Source organism: Cebus imitator, unplaced genomic scaffold (assembly GCF_001604975.1).
Source record: "Cebus imitator isolate Cc_AM_T3 unplaced genomic scaffold, Cebus_imitator-1.0 Scaffold84, whole genome shotgun sequence".
NCBI classification, from domain to species: Eukaryota; Metazoa; Chordata; class Mammalia; order Primates; family Cebidae; genus Cebus; species Cebus imitator.
Window position 1 is genome coordinate 2,214,648 of NW_016107399.1, and position 4,505 is coordinate 2,219,152.

General features: G+C 47.9%; 1 long non-coding RNA gene across 1 annotated transcript in view; it reads right to left on the bottom strand.

Annotated features, from left to right (window-relative positions):
* Nucleotides 1-3,277: 3,277 nt before the first annotated feature.
* The window catches only part of LOC119472074, a 4,819-nt gene continuing 3,591 nt past the window's right edge, over nucleotides 3,278-4,505 (bottom strand). The window contains exon 3 of the long non-coding RNA XR_005201185.1: nucleotides 3,278-3,357. This is a non-coding gene — a long non-coding RNA (uncharacterized LOC119472074). The remainder of the gene's footprint in view (nucleotides 3,358-4,505) is intronic.

Below are 4,505 nucleotides of genomic sequence, written 5' to 3' on the forward strand. Positions count from 1 at the left end.
GACAAGTCACCTGCTGCATAATCAGAAGAGGACCACAGGCCCTCTAACTCCTTGTCCCCTGCTCCTTCCACCAGGCCATCTGCCATCAGCATTGCTCCTCCTAAGGGGAGCAAGGTCAGCTTTCTGTGAATGCCCACATCTGGCTCTGCAAATTTGGGAAGGGCTGATCTGGCACTTTTGTACTCTGAACGACAACCAGGAAAAGAACAACAGAAAATTTCCCTAAAACACCATCCCATTAAAAACTCACACTCAGCCAGTCTCAAATGTCCGAAATTCTACCTCTGGGAAAGAGGTCTGTCATGTTGCTGTGGGAGCACGATTGTTGAATGGAGCGGTAACCCCCTTTGAGGAACCAGTCCTGATATGGCATTAGCCTTCGGCTTTGTATGTCCCCATTAGCCAGTGGAGTGGCTGACAGGTGAGTAGGAGGTTGTTCCTTCCCAGCTTGAACATGAACCCTTTCTGGGCATTCTCTAAGGGATGCTCCAACCATTCCCCCTTGAGATTCCCCTCTGAGCCCATTTCCCCAGAGTCTGATGCAAAAACACTCCACTGAGTGTGTGAGCATCTGGCTAAGGGTACCCTTTCCTCTGAGTCTATTTGAGGTTCATTTACCAAACTATTAATTTTGTTTTCAATTTTTAAAATCCCTTCCCTCTCAGGCCTCCGGGAAGCTGCTTTCTCGGAATTGTGATGCCCTGAGCGGGCAGCAGAGGGCACCCAGGCCTAACAATCTTTCTGCACAAAGTGTGCAGCCCGGGAAGGGCGGGTTGCAAGTATCCCTCGCAGCTGCACAATCCGAGATGCCTGGGGAGGCTGGGCCGGGCCAGTTCCTCTGTGGTCTGTGGTCAGAGATGGTTGTGTGCGCCGCCACTGTCGCGGGAGACATTTCCATGGAGTTTTCTGCTCTTCCCCAGCTGGGAAAGAGTTTGGGTTTCCAGTTCTCTTCACAAACGAACACCTCTTATTCAGATCTGTCTTCCCTGCCTGCCTTCGGAAAAAAGGGGTTTGTGCTTTCCATTTCACTACTCACTTAGCCCCTCCCAGTCACGCCTTAATTAATCTTGTAACTGCAGCCCCAAGCCTTCTCCTAGTGGAAAGGCATTGTTGATTTATTGCCTGAAGCCTGGAGATCATTTGGCTCCAAGACCCAGCTCTTCCAGAGCCTGAGTCAGATTCTTTGAATTACAGAAGTGGTGGCAAATTGTCATACAGAGAGAGTAGATTTAGTTTTTAGAAATACTCAAATGCCATTCGGCTCCAAATCCCTTGAACAATGCAGGAAATAAAGATGGAAATACCAACGTGCCAGCCTGGGGCCTGGTGTATGCTGGGTTCCAGATTGATGGGCATGGTACGTGAACCTGGACGGTGAGAGTGGTTGAAGTCGTTATAAGTCCTTAGTGTAGACTCATGAGATCATGTATCTTAGGTGGCTTTAAACCAGCTCTAAAGACAAATGTAAAAGGGAACTATCCAAGGAAAGTATCCTTGAAGTAAAACTCCTGAAGGAGCTGTTAGCTTAATGTTGGTTTGTTTATCCAAGTTCCACATTTAGTAAAAAACATCATCCCTTATTATTTTATATTTGTTCTTCATATATAACAATCTCTCAACCTACAAATATTTCATGGGCACAGAATATAAAAAGTTCCCTGAGGGCAGGGTGTGGTGGCTCACGCCTATGATCCTAGCACTTTGGGAGACCGAGATGAGAGTTTAAGACCAGCCTGCCCAACATGCTGAAACCTTGCCTTTACTGAAAATACTGGGCGTGAGTGGTGGTGTCCACCTGTAATCCCAGCTACTCAGGAAGCTGAGGCAGGAGAATTGCTCGAACCCAGGAGGTGGAGGTTGCGGTGAGCCAAGATCATGCCACTGCACTCCAGCCTGGGCTACAGAGTGAGACTCCATCTTAAAAAAAAAAAAAAAAAAAAAGTTCACTGAGGATATAGGTCTTACGGTCTTGGAGTTGAGTGGCACTGGTTCTGCACCTGCCGTGACAGTAGCTGAATGCTGACCACCATGTGTGTCCCAAGACAAGTCGTTGAATCTCTAGAGTCTCAGTTTCTCATCTTTAACATGGTGACCTCAGCAGCTTCTCTACCTACTTCTCCAAGGACAGATTACCACCACAGACCATCATGTGAGTTTTGTGAACTTCAAAGTGCTGTAGATACATTGTTTCTTAGGATACAGTGGTCCTTGTGCTTTCTGCTTTTCTCCATTGTAAGTTCCCTGAAGGCAAAGAATATGCCTCAAGTTCTTGGGCCACTGCCTGCTGTGCCCATGAAAAGTAACTTGGCAGGCATTGGAGACCTCATACCTCCTCTTAACATCCTACGCAGGACTGGTTTTCAGGCTCAGGGCTCCAGTAGGCTCCGGGGCTTGCTGTGGGGACAGACTATTTTCAATGGGCTGCCATCTACTGGGAATGAAACCAGAGGTGCCAATTGCACTAACATGTATTGAATGCCAACTTTGGGCTGGACACTCTGTTCAGAGGCGCTGTGAATATGCAGTTGAATCAGACATGATCTGCCCTTACGGAGTTTACAAGTCAAGTCAATGGTATATACAATCAGTCAATAATGCAATGCGCAGTGCTGAACAGTTTCTATTGGAGACACAGGATAATGATAATGTTCCATAGATGGAGAGATCAGGAAAAACTTCACACAGATGTGGCCCTTGAGCTGGTCTAAAAGGATGAGTAGCACTTGAGTAACTACAGCTGGTGAAGGAGTCATGCCAGGCAGAGAGGAATGTCTGAGCAAAGACATAGACAGCAGGTCATTTAAGAAATAGCTAAATCAGCTGAAGGTATGTGCATGGTACACAAGGAGAGAGCTGGGAACTTTTACTCTGGGGCCTAGCCATGGACAGCCTTGATTGCCCTGCCAAAAAGCTGGGGCTTATGTCAGAGGCGGAACTAAATCAAAACAGCTGATACTTCGGGCAGATGGGCTGGGCCAGGCCATCTAGGCTATTCCAGGGGCAGAAGTGAAAACGATGTTGCTAAGTCTGAGAGACTGGCAACCAAAGAAGGCAAAGTCAAGCTGGTGTATGCCTGGGGCCTGGGTTTTTACTGGTGCAGCTGGTATTGCAAAGCCTCTACAGTCAATGAATACAAACAGAAAAGCTTTATTCTCTTCCAGCCAGACTTCAAACCAGCTCTGTGCTATTCTTGCCTATCAGCAGTACTCAGGCAAAGCCCAGAATATCTCACTTCAGTAGTCACAAAGTCTGAACTAACACAAACTTACTGGTCACTTCTTTCTCTCTGCCTTTACCTTCTTCCCCCTCCTTCCTTTTTGGGGTCTTCCTTCTCTCTCTCTACCAGGGAACTGGGCCCTGGAAGAAGGATGAGAAGAGAGAGAAGTGCTCTTAAGACCGTGGTGCTGTTGATGCCTTCCATGTAGCAAGAACCCACAGGTGGCTCTTCTCAGTGCCTACAGGGAGCCTTCAGGAGGGCCCATGGGGAACTCTGTCCTGCACTGTAACAGCTATGGGCAGCGAAGGTTCTGCTTGACCCCTAGTTCCTGCCCATAGCAGTTCAATCCACAGCCTCTTACTGCGGGGGTCCCCTTGCCTTGAGAGGCCACTCTCTTGGCTTGGTACCTTCAGGATATTCTAAAAACAGTTTTTTTTTTTCCAGGGAATTCATTTGGCTCATAGAAAATGCCACATCCTGGGCAAACCAAGTACACGGAGGAGGGCAGTGGGACGCAGTTCTCTTCCTTTCCTTCCCCACTTATACCTTCACAATGGGCCCCTGTCTTCAGAGGTCTCTGTCAAGAAGAGACATCCATCTTGCTCTACCGGTAGCCCAGGCCCTTCCCAGCACTCCCTCCCCACCCTCTGGGGCAAGGTGGGGCAGTGGGTTTCTGCTGCTGGGCAAGCATGAGCCAGGATGCCAGGCACGAGCCTCCCCATTATGTAGGTGTCCACACCCACTCAATGAGTGGCTCTTTTCTGCTCCCTTCATTTGCCACGGGGATGGGGACCCCTCCCTCTCGTGGTATACCCTGACAGGATAGGGTAAGTAAAGCCACAACTCAGCTCCCCAAGTACTCCTTATTCTGAGGACTTCTCTCCTTAAATTCCAATCTTCTACGAACATAGGCTCCAGAAGAGGAATAAGTCACAGAAGCAGCTCATCTACCTTCATAAGTCTTTAGAACATGAGGGGACCTCGTGGCCTCACCTTGGGGCTTTAGCCAAAGTTAAAAAACAATGGAAAATACTATTTGGTATTTTATTTCATTAGTGATGCTTTGTAGCAGTTTTGCAATCTAAGCACTTTTGATTTGGGGGCAGATAATTCTTTGCTGTGGGCCGTCCTGTGCGTTATAGATGTTTAATAGCATCCCCAGCCTTCACCCATCAGAACTCCCCTAGTCATGACAAATGTCTTCAGATATTGCTAAATGTCCCTGGGGGTGGGGAGGGACACACTTGCACCCTGGTAAGACTGCCCTTTTTTTTTTTTTTTTTTTTTT